The sequence below is a fragment of the Copadichromis virginalis genome, linkage group LG3 (genome assembly GCF_057382275.1).
Source record: "Copadichromis virginalis isolate Kocher_CV1m ecotype Utaka linkage group LG3, C_Virginalis_male_GT1.1, whole genome shotgun sequence".
NCBI lineage: Eukaryota > Metazoa > Chordata > Actinopteri > Cichliformes > Cichlidae > Copadichromis > Copadichromis virginalis.
Window position 1 is genome coordinate 2,908,727 of NC_140620.1, and position 12,671 is coordinate 2,921,397.

Genomic DNA, 12,671 nt, shown 5'->3' on the forward strand with positions numbered 1-12,671 from the left:
GACACAGGACTTGAAATCAGGCCGGAGCTTCCTGGAGCAGGAGGTCGCAAAACCTGACGAAGAAGCTCCAACAGCAGGAGCAAGCCCTGAAGGAGCTACAGAAGAAAAAGGGTCAAGTTAAGGAGGAGCGGAAGAAGGAGAAGATGCAGGACACTGGAGAAAAGCACTGCCTCAAATTGGGGCCAGAACCTTAACAAGACCTTGTGGTCTCCTGTTTAGCAGAGGTGAGGACCTGCAGAGCAAGAAGCAGTCTGATCCAGACTCTTCATGCTGTCCTTCAACAACAACTTCCATTCATGAGAACGGAAGAAGGAACAGAGCAGACCCAGCAGCACAGGTGGGAGGGGCTCATCAGTTCATTTGACTGGACACTGCAACATTTCTCTGCTTTCTTCCTCTTTCATTTACATTAAATTTGTATTTTATTTCCCTGTGTGTGTCTCTGTGTTCAGATGTGACTCACTTCTTTTTGATTGTCCTGTTGAATGTTCAGACAGAGTCCAGCCTCTCTCCAGGAGGCTGATTCCAAAGCCTCTGTCAGTGCGCCCCAGGGCAGCTGTGGCTACAATGTAGCTGCCATCAGCAGTGTGTGAATGGGTGGATGACTGGATATGTAAAGCGCTTTGGGGTCCTTAGGGACTAGAAAAGCACGACACAAATACAGGCCATTTACCATTTACCATCTCTACTGATTTGACTTTTAGACCTCAGAGATTATTTTGCTGCTCACACAGGTACCGGCTAGATATAGGCAGGCTCACCTCAACACATGGCTTGGGCTTTGGAATCAGCCTCCTGGAGAGAGGCTGGACTCTGTCTCAGTCTGGAGTTGCCCCCGAACCAAATGGTGGACACCAGAGCTGAGGGGAGCCACCAAGCTGAAGAAGGAGTCCTATTGGGCTTAGTTAGCCTGTGGAACTTGGGAAGCAGCTGATATGTACCGATAGGGCTTTGGAGTTGACGTCACGCCGCAGTGCATTGTGGGATCGCGGCGCCATGTCAGGAGGCAACAAATCAAAACAAACACACAGTGTTGGAGTGTTGGAAGCGGGACTGCCAGAACCATGCTTAAAATCAGCGCAAAAGACAAAGGGCTGTATCGCGACCGATTGCGCCCAGACGCCAAGAGACGGTACTTGGAAAAAATAGCGTGCATGGGTAATGTGGACCCGTATGAAAAAAGGCAGTGGAGAGGAACCCAGACAGCCTACCGCCGATGTCCTATCCCAATATCTTCGCGCACCTTGCCTGTGGAGTCAGCGCATAGGGGAAATCATTTTCGTGAATATAAATCCCTGGAGGTGCATATCTAATTCACAAACAGTTGGGTACAAGATTTGGCCATTTTTAAGCCTCCACGTGAGTATGTTGACCATATGACCAAGATACAGCCAGAGGTTGCACATAACATGGACTTCTCCTCAGCAGCTGCCCCCAGAAATTGCTCTAGATGAACGATTGATGCCAGCTGTGCGTTGCCATGTAAATAGTTTGCATACTTGCTAAGTACATGTGAACAGATCTTGAATTTAAAAAAACAACATACTTTTCTTTTCTGTTTTATTGAAACCACTTTACAGAAAGTACAATTATTTACAATGAACTGTGCATGCAACACAGCAGTTTTATGAATATTCAACAAGAGCAAGTTTCATTTGGCCCTGGTTTGACAACCACACATGGGGCACATATTCACCAAAACACAGCACACCTTAACAGTCTTATCAAGCAGTGTTGTGTCTTCACCCTCGCATGATATGAGTAATCAGATTGGAATTGTAGTGTGTAGCTTCTTGAACTTGTTACGCAAACTACTATTACACGCTCAACATGAATTCTCAGGTGGGCAATTGCTCTCGTTTTGGGATGGCAGAGAACTCGATATGCGCTCGGCTGACCGCTGCAATCCAAGCGTGACGTCTTCGTTTAGTAATATCGGATACATGAGATCCCTCCCGTTGCCTCCAGGAGGGGAAACGATGAAAAGAGAGCCAATTTTCCAGCTTCTTGCCTTCCTTATCGTGTGATCTGCCGTTGCAACCGACAACACAGCACGTACGAACCATAGCTGTTGCTTCCGTGTGCTTTGTTTGGCCTACTTTCATGGCGGGAGGGGGCGTGGCTCCCCTCCTGTGACATCACGCTCCAAAGCCCTATAGAGATTGACAGACCACATGACTTTCATGCATTGCATGCCGGGCACTGGTGGCAAAACAATCAAAGCAATGCATCAAACACAAGCATTTGCAGCACTGCAAAACGTTCATTCTCCGGTTCCAATACCTTCTTGCTTTTTCTTTGCCCCCCAAAAAGTTATGTACAAAACGAAGGAGAACAATGCCGGGCCGTACGAAGATAGACTTGATGAAAAGTCAAAGAAAAGATACGAGGAAAAAAATCAAAGGAGTGAAAGGGTCAGACCCTTACGAGCACACAGAGGGACAAAAGACGTTAGCGTGCTGCCAACTTTCACCACACTCAGATTTATAATCATACGGTTCTTGGAGTGAGTGCATACACTCATGAAGTTTAGTAACTTCAGGTCACTGCAACAAGCCCAGGTACAGTTTACCGACGGATGGGTGCAGGACCTTGAAATGCACCGTGTAGAACAAAGACCATCGTACGAACAAAGGTAAGTTTACCAGTCTCACAAATCGTCGTCATAAATACACATTCGTTAACTGTTTATTAATAGGACCTTTGAGCTCAACGGTAATTAATTAGTAGTGGAAATAATCTCTGGTAGCATCACAGAAATGTAGCAGTGACAATAATACTGTATGTTGTAATCATACTGGGCAATTAGTGATACAAAACAACTATTTTATCCTGTGAATAAAAGTATGTTTTTGTCAGTGTACCATAATAACAGAAGCTAAACGCAATATAGGGCTTTGGAGCGTGATGTCACGGGGGTGGGCGTGGAAAGGCTTTTGGCCCGAGCCGCCATTTTGGGGGTCTAAGTAAGGAGCGAAAGCATAGCCATGGTTCGTACTTGCTGTGTTGTCGGCTGCAATGTTCGATCTTACGACCGGCACGGGAATAAGTTTGGATTGTCTTTTTATGCTTTCCCAACCTGGAAGCAACGTGAAGGAGCTCATGTATCGGATATTACCAAACGAAGGCGTCTAGCCTGGATAGCAGCCGTGAGACGAGCTGATATCAAGTTCTGTTACGTCTCCAGATATCAGCTGGTGTGCTCAAGACATTTTCATTCCGGTAAGTTCTAAATATGTTCACATCACACTTTATAGCTGAATAATATCATCGTTGGTGGTCTCGGAAGTTATAGAAATTGCAATCAAACATGAATGGAGTGACTTGATTGGTTGATGTAAAGACAATAAATGAAATGAGACAGGAAGGACACAAATTGGCGTTAATAATTTGCCCGATTATCAAAGTGTTAATTTGCATGTACTTTACAATTATGGGCATATAATATGATAACGTTATTTTAGCAGTTCAATGATAAATGTATAACATTAATTATGGTGTGGGTGAAAAATGGCTATTTCACTCGGTGCACTCCAGCTGACTTACTTTGACGACGTACTCAGAGTTTGGCGGCTTGAAAATAGCCAAATCTTGCACCCAGCCATTTGTAAATTGGATGTGCGCCTCCAGTGACTTGTAATTACGAAACTGGTTCGCAGTGTAAACGCTTACTCCACAAACAAGATACGTGAAGATATCGGGGTAGGACAGTGGCGGTAAGTCGTCTGGGTCTTTACTCCACCGCCGTATTTCATATGGGTCCAGATTTGCGATGCACTCTATTTTTTTCAAGTACCGCTGCTTCGCCTCTGGACGCAATCGGTCTCTATACCGTCCGTTTTCTTTTGAGCTGCTTTTAAGCATGTTTCTTGTCGTCGTCGTTCCAACACAGTGTGTTTGTTTTGATTCGTAGACCCCGAAAATGGAGCTGCGCTCCCACAATGCATTGCGGCGTGACGTCAACTCCAAAGCCCTATTGTGTCAGGACAATTCACTATTTATGCACAATAAACAAAGGAGCATAGCGCGACCATTTCTGTTCAGCGCCAGACTTGCCTGTAACCTATATCACCAATTATGTTATGAAAAATTACATATTAACTACAACAGCAGACTGACCTTTGTGGGAATGCTTGGAGCAGACTAACCTGTGAGCTGGAGTGTTCTGGGACGTTATATTTGGTATATCCAGACCATCCGTCGGCTCTTACTTCGGAAACATGGCTTAAAAAATTTCTCTTCGACGACGTAATCCGATAAAAAAAACGATCTCTTTACCCGTCGGCTTCCCGTGGCTGTCATGCGACCGGCTATTGCAGTTAATAATACAACAGCTTCTTGAAATTTTTTGGGTTTCTTTTTACCGCTGTGTAACTGAGTTCAATTGAAAGCCTGCGTGCGCTTGTACCTCTTGCCACAAGTTCCCAGAATCTTTTGCGGTTTTACCCCTGAATGACGTCACATTTTCAATCTTTATCCTGGTGGGCCGGTCTCTAGTCAAAATGCCCGGGCCGATTTTTTTGTCCCAGTCCAGCCTTGTTTATAACTTGCATAGTTCACATTTCTGTATAGCGGTATATCTCAGATTTCTGTATAGTTTTTATTTCATATTTATATCCTGTTCATAGCCTGTACATATAGTCAGTGTTGGGGAGTAACGGAATACATGTACCGCCGTTACGTATTTAGAATACAAAATATGAGTAACTGTATTCCGTTACAGTTACCGTTTAAAAAGGTGGTATTCAGAATACAGTTACTTTGTTGAAATAAATGGATTACACTGCGGTACTTTCCTGTTTCATATTGTCGCGGGTCAGGACTGTTTGGGTTTTGTTTGACAGCTACGTTCTGTTGTTCCAGGCGGCAGTGTTACAGTTGCCATGGTTACAGGGCGACGCTCTCTCTCTCTCTCTGCGACTGTGTGTTTCCTGGGTGAGAGAGCGCCTTTTCGTTGTTGTTGTTGTTGTGCTAAGCTAACAGGCAGAATGCTACAAGCATAGCTCTAAAGAATGTAGCATCATGGGCAGTGTAGTCCGTGCTGCAGGGAGAATGGACTGCCATACACGTTATGTGTCTGTGAGCGCGAGGAGGGAGAAAAGGGGGAGTGGAAAGGTACGAGTTGTCGAGGAAAAACGGGAGCTGGAAGCATGTAAATATAATAATAACCACTGCAGCCAAGAAGAGAGCCTGACGAGCCCAGCTGTAAGTAAGCTATTAAGACTCGACTGTACACCGTGTTCGTGTTTTCCTCCGAAAACAATAAGTTCTGTTGGAGCAGTCTTTCAACGCCTCTCTCTGTCTCTCGCAAGAAAAGTTGACCCACACAACAAAGTAAAGCTATTTTTCGGCTACGAGCCGACAGGGACCCCGCCGTATTAGTCAGAGGTCCCTTTACTACAGTTCGGAGTCGCGGAGCTTCAGTAATAGTAATAAATCACAGCAATAGTACATTCACGTTGTTGTAAAAAGCATGATAATATATTCCAAAATATTCAGAATACGTTACTCTCATTGAGTAACGTAACGGAATACGTTACAGAATACATTTTGGGGCATGTATTCTGTATTCTGTAATGGAATAGATTTTAAAAGTAACCTTCCCAACACTGCTTATAGTTATAGCATAGTCACAACATACTTCATACCGTGTACATTATAACATACCATAATAGACCCATTTCTGTAATATACTCACATATCTATATTATTGCTAATATATATTGTAATATATCTATATCACTAAAGCACTTCTGGATGGATGCAAACTGCATTTCGTTGCCCTGTACCTGTGCATGTGCAATGACAATAAAGTTGAATTCTATTCTATTCTATTCTATAATAGTCCAGTAGACCAACTCCCTCTCTTGCAAGCTCCTCTTCCGTTCCCTGGATCCTGGAGACTCTCTTATTCACAATCGTGAAACACTAAATTGCAGCTGCGCTACCTGGCTTAGCTCAACGTTCCAGCGCTGGCTGTCATCCAACCAATAGGTCTGCTTCGGGATGGCAAATGATTAGTAGCAGCTGGCGAAGTGATTAAGCGCACATCTGGCGACTCCAGCGCGGGACACTCCTCCCGGGTCAGCTGCCGTTCCGTGCCACAGTTCCCGGAAGTACATGTTCCCACATCACAACAAAGAACACACACACACACTGGGCGGAGAGGAGAAAACCGCACACAAAGTGCACACAAACACAACCCAAACTGGCAGATCGACCGGTGAGGACCTTCTGGCCATGACAAAATGAGCAGATGAAACAACAGCCGAGGGAAAGATGTATTGTCTGGTAGTAGTAATGTTTTCTAAGTGGGTAGAAGCATTCCCCACAAAAAGTGCAGACAGCAGTGCTGTGGCAAAAGGCCTCCTGTCAAAAATCATTCTCGGGTGGGGTATCCCGGGGAAAATCACAAGTGACAGTGGCACTCACGTTGTGAACCTGACATTAAAGAAAATCGGCGAGCGACTAGGTTTTATTGATCCCAGTTCTTTTATTCTTCTACTGGACAGAGAAGACGCGACTCAGTGTGGTCAAAGTATTTATAATCATTTTATTCAATCATTATCTTCCGGAAGACAGATGTGCACAGTGCTAAGCATCAGCAGATCTGAAGAGCCGTCCTTGTGTGGCAGCACGAGGTGGGAATAAAGTAAATACTGTTCACAGTTTAAAAGACAACGCCACCCTGGGAATTTCACCCAGAGAATACTGGAAGTAACACTAATCACCAAGAAGGCAGTTAGGTTCGCTATACTCAGTACAGAGTAGGGCTGAACGATTATGGAAAATAATCTAATTGCGATTTTTTGCCCCAATATTGCGATGCGATTATTTTTTAAGGTCTTTGTCTTCTGTATTATTAAACAAAGACAAGCAATACATCATATAGTATGGCCAATACTATATTACATTAATTTTAAACTGTTCTTTCCTGGAAGACAGACCTCTGTTATGATGACATGAGGTGATGCATGAATTGATGACTGACATTTTTATTTAACTTCTTCAATCACAACAGTATATTTGAACATACACAATAGTTTATTTTTAGCTTACAAACATCTGAGCATAAAGTGCTGACAAGGAACCCTGGTGTAAACATTAAAATGAAAGTCAGTACAATGTGCAGATTGCAGAAATATACATAAACAAAATCAGTGGCTTTCCCACACTCAGTTTTTCGACATCTGTGAACTACTAGACAGTCATTCAATTAAAAAATAATATTAAATAAATAAAACTAATAAATAAAAAATACACACATCTTACTGATCTCTGCAGTCAGTAACATTACACATAAAGTGCAAACATAATAGCAATTGTATAAACACACACACAAACACGCCTTTAAATTAAAACTGGCTGAACATCTTGATTATCTGCAGTAAGTAACAGCAACACAGCACAAACTAAAGTGCACAATGAGTACGGCTCAGCTAGCCATAATCATCCTAGCTCACAGGTTTTTTGCTAGGAAGACCAGCATATCTACTTTTGCTGGCTTTAAGGATGAGCAAGTGCAGGTCACTATATTCCCTCCAGTGCTGAACAGACGCTCTGAGGGGGCACTTGTGGCTGGCACACACAGATATTTGCGGGCCATCTTGCACAGTCGTGGAAAGTGAATGTTGTGCACCTTCCACCAGGCTAAGGGATCATCCTCTCCGTCAATGACAGGGGTCAACAGGTAACTATTCAACTCTGCCTCTACGACATCTTCAAGTGGCAGAGGCAAAGCTGAAGAGGCCGCACTGGTTTTAAAAAGACTACCAATAGTCTTCTTTGCCTTTCCCCCAGAGGCCTGTGCACTTGGAGAATTTTGAGCAGTTTCAGTGCGAGACCTCTTCTCCTGCCAGATGGGAAGAGAGACATTAGTTTTGCAGTTAGCTTATATATAAATATTATGTGTTTGAGGAAATATAATTTTCAAGGATTTACCTGATTATGTGTACGTCTAGCCATTTCCACCATTCCTGTCTTCAGTCGGGCCTTAATGGCAGGAAGGTTGTCTGCGCTGATGTATTGCGTTTTGAACCTAGGGTCCATGAACGACGCAACATCCAAAAGCTCCTGGGTGTTGAGGTCACTATACTTGTCGTTGAGGTATGCCAGGACCTTGGTTTTAATTGATGTAGTCAGATCAGTGTCCTCAGCATCTTCAGCCAAGACTGATGTTGCCAGAAGATGGAGAACTGGCTTGAGGTAGGAGATGCTCACATACTCTTCTCCAGAAAGAGCATCAGTAAATTCGGAGAGAGGATGCAGTGCCTTATGAATGGACTCCAACACTTCAGCATCCTGCCAGGTTGGGATGAGGGAGCGTGCATGTCGGTCACCTGTCAATACCTGCGATATGGCTTTCATCACTGACTTCCTGACGGACAGGAAGCAGCATGTGAGGCTGGGAAAGAATGTCTCGGACTCCCGGACCATCAGCACCGGCTCCCCTCAGGGCTGTGTTCTTTCTCCTCTGCTCTTCTCCCTGTACACCAACTGCTGCACCTCCACCCACCAGTCTGTCAAGCTAATCAAGTTTGCAGATGACACCACCGTTATTGGGCTCATCTCGGACGGGGATGAGTCTGCCTACAGGAGGGAGGTTGAACGTCTGGTGTCCTGGTGCAGCCACAACAACCTGGTGCTGAATGCCCAGAAGACAGTGGAGATTATTGTGGACTTCAGGAAGCACACAGCTCCACTCCCCCCCATCATCCTGACTGACACCCCCATCACCTCTGTGGACTCATTCCGCTTCCTGGGCACCACCATCACCCAGGACCTGAAGTGGGAGCCCACCATCACCTCCGTCATCAAGAAAGCCCAGCAGAGGATGTACTTCCTGAGGCAGCTGAAGAAATTCAACCTGCCAACACGGACGATGATGCAGTTCTACACCGCAATCATCGAGTCCATCCTCACCTCCTCCATCACCGTGTGGTACGCTGGAGCCACTATCAGGGACAAACAGAGACTGCAGCGTGTTGTGCGCTCTGCTGAGAAGGTGATTGGCTGCAGACTCCCATCTCTGCAGGACCTGTACACCTCCAGGACATTGGGGCGTGCAGCTCGGATCTCAGCTGACCCTTCTCACCCTGGACACAGTCTGTTTGACCTGCTCCCCTCAGGCAGGAGGCTCCGGTCCATTCGCACCAGAACCTCTCGCCATAAGAACAGTTTCTTCCCCTCTGCTGTTGGACACATGAACAATAACCGTATGACTGTCCCCACCACTAACACATGACCCTACGCTGTGTCACTGCATCATTTCATGTTTGGCACTGATCACCACCTGCACTCATGTATATATCATGTATATATCTATCTACTTAGCACTTTAATTCTTATTCTTATTTTATATTTTATGTTTGCACTGAAGCACCGCAGCAATTTCCTAATGTTGTAAACCTGCTCAACATTTGGCAATAAACCCTTTCTGATTCTGATTCTGATCTGTTCCAGCACTCTGGCAATCATTTTCTCTTTGGACCTTCATCTTGTAGCGCACTCAGTAATGAGAGAGTGCTCAGGAAGCTTAAGCTCCTTCTGTGCCTCAGTGAGAGCTGCCTTTTTCTTCCAACTGTGCGAGAAGTGCCCCACCAACTTCTTGCACAGCACAATTGCTCTTGATACTCTACCATCTTTGATTGCATTTTCTGGAGGGAAAAAAAAATAAAGTAAAAAGTAAAATTAGTGTTAGACATACAATTGCAGTTATGATGCAAGGTTTCACCATTTCTCTCTCTCTCTCAAATTCAAAGTTGCTTTATTAGCATGACTATGGGAACAGTGTTGCCAAAGCTATTGTTACATACATCATGACATACAAGAACATAAGACCATAAGACAAAAACAAAAAAGAAAATTCATAAGAAGAGGTGGGTACATCAGTGTGGGGTTGACGTAACATATCTAGAATTAACAGCAGTAAAGAACAAGATAAATAATAGTGTGGTGTGTTTGTGGGAGAGAGTGATACACAGGCTCGCGCATACATGCATGCACACGCACACACACACTCTCTCTCTCACAGCAGTAACTTACAAGATGTAATCTGTGTCCGAAACACTGGAGCCTGGTCCATTCGTTCAGCTGTGCTGCTTTCACCATATTTGACGCGTTGTCCGTCGTTATGCAGACAAGGTTGTCTTCAGGGAGATCCCAACACGCAAGCCCCTCTCTCTGGCCAGCAGCAATGTTTTCCCCTGTGTGGTCTTCGGGGAAGTAGGCCGTTTGTAGGCTGCGAGCTTCGAGGTGGAGGTCTTCGGTAATGTAATGCACCGTCAGACTTTGATAGGGCTCTGCTGTACGGCTTGACCACATGTCTGTTGTCGCCGCAAAAAACTCAACAGCCTTTAACTCCGCTGCGACCCTCCGCCTACATTGCATATGTAGCTCGGGTATTGCAGTCTGACTGAAATACGTGCGGGAGGGCATTCTGTACCTCTTATCCAGTGTAGTTACCAAATTATTGAACCCAGGCTTGGTCACCGTATTGACGGGCATCATGTCTTTCGCGATGCAGTGGGTTACTGCTTTGGTGATTTCCACGATCCTTGCCGAGTAACGTTACTAGGTTTATTCTGCGCACTACTAGATTTTTTAGCCATACATCTATCATACACTGTTTTGTGCTGAGTCTTAAGGTGCTGGTACAAATTCGTAGTGTTTCCCCGAGATGTAGAAACTCTACCAAGACAGGTTTTACACAGTACCTGACTCTGTGCGACATCATCTCTTTTAAACCCAAAATATTCCCACACGGCTGATGTGCAGTTCCTCTTTGGTACTAGCATCCCCGCAGGCTCTGGTTCTGTTGAACCTGAGGCCATTGTGTAGGCTACAGCTTTGCTTGCTAGTTCACTCTCGGTAGACTGTTTCAAAACTTTGCTCCCCGTGTCACGTGACCAGAGTGCAGCCTCTGTGGTTAGACAATCTCGTTTGATCATATCACATGTTTTACTCGCGCATGTCACGTAAACAGAGTATAATCGCAGCCTTTGCGGTTAGAAAATTGCACTTGATCATGTCGCGATATTATCGCAAATGCGACATATCGTTCAGCCCTAGTACAGAGACGAGGTTCAATGATAAAACAGTTTGACAACTTATTAATAATTATTTAAAACAACATATAAAAGCACAATCATAAACATCAATGTACAAATATGCTTAAAAAAAGGTATTCAGAGCTGAGGCTTACCAGTGGAGGGGCAGGGATGCCACGCACAAACTCAAAAAAAAAGAAAAGAAAACACACCAATACACAAGTGCAGCACACTCTCACACACTCACACTAATAAAAGAAGACAGGTGTGTAACACTCAAAGGATCCCACACCAAGGCGCCCCCAGTCTCCTCCACGTCAGCCCTCCACATCTGAATAAAAGAAACAAATTTTTTTTAATATATTACAACAAAACTAATATGCAGCGCTGGGGGATAACCCAACTGCAGGACCACACTGGTGATCTGCAGATAGAAAAAGGGCCTCCCACCAGTGGCGTAACAAAAATCCAAACTGCAAATCCAAACAACAGAAAAACAACATACAATCTAAATAAAACTTTAGAATCTGGAGCAGACGGAATCGCCGTATTGCTCCAACTTGCCGTCTGCCCGACTATAAGTTAATCGTCCAGTCAATCAATGTGCACGCCAGCCGACTCCCGTAGCCGGCATGCATATGGCCGCTGTCCACGCCGACGTCCACTTTAGGAAGCTGGCAGCAGCAGGAAAAGAAACCTCGCAACAGGAACAGACGGTAAAAGCAAAGCAGCAGCACTTCAGTTAGCGTAGCGTTGTGTAAAACTAAGGCCCACACTTCTGAGTAAACAGCGTCATGAATCATGAGCAGAGTGGCTCATAGGAGGCTTCTACAGCTACGACCTAAAAACAACATCTGTTTACCATCAAGTAAGGTAATGTACACACTACAATGAGTAAACAGCCGCGATGGAGGCTTCAGAAGGGTAACCCGCAGATGATCTCTGCAACACCAAGGGAAGTCAGGTGACCAAAAAGGAGATCACAGGTAAGCGATCCAGGAATGGTCAAATGGCCACCATTTATACTAGCGCCCCCCTAATGCGCCAGGCCGAAAGTGGGTTGAACCGAGACATAACATTCATGACTCCATGACACTCTCAGACCGTGTGCAGAGAGTTAGAGTGGGGCCTCATCTTTCCTCAGCCCTCAGCCTCAACACCGGCTCTCCACAAGGCTGTGTACTGAGTCCCCTACTGTACACTCTGTACACACATGACTGTGTTAGTTCCCACCCAGACAACACAGTCATCAAGTTTGCAGATGATACCACCGTGGTGGGGCTCATCTCAGGGGGAGATGAGACGGCGTACAGAGCTGAAGTTCAGAGGCTGTCAGATTGGTGTGCAGATAACAACCTGGACCTCAATACCACCAAGACAAAAGAACTGGTAGTTGACTTCAGAAGGAGGAAGTCCGAGCTGCAGCCTGTCAGCATCAACGAGGAGTGCGTGGAAAGGGTCTCCAGTTTCAAGTTTCTGGGTGTGCACATAGACACAGACCTCCAATGGAGCTCTAACACCTCTGCGGTCTTAAAGAAGGCCCAACAGCGTCTCCACTTTCTGAGAATCCTCAGAAAAATGGACCTGAAGAAGGAGCTGCTGACCGTCTTCTACCGCTGCTCC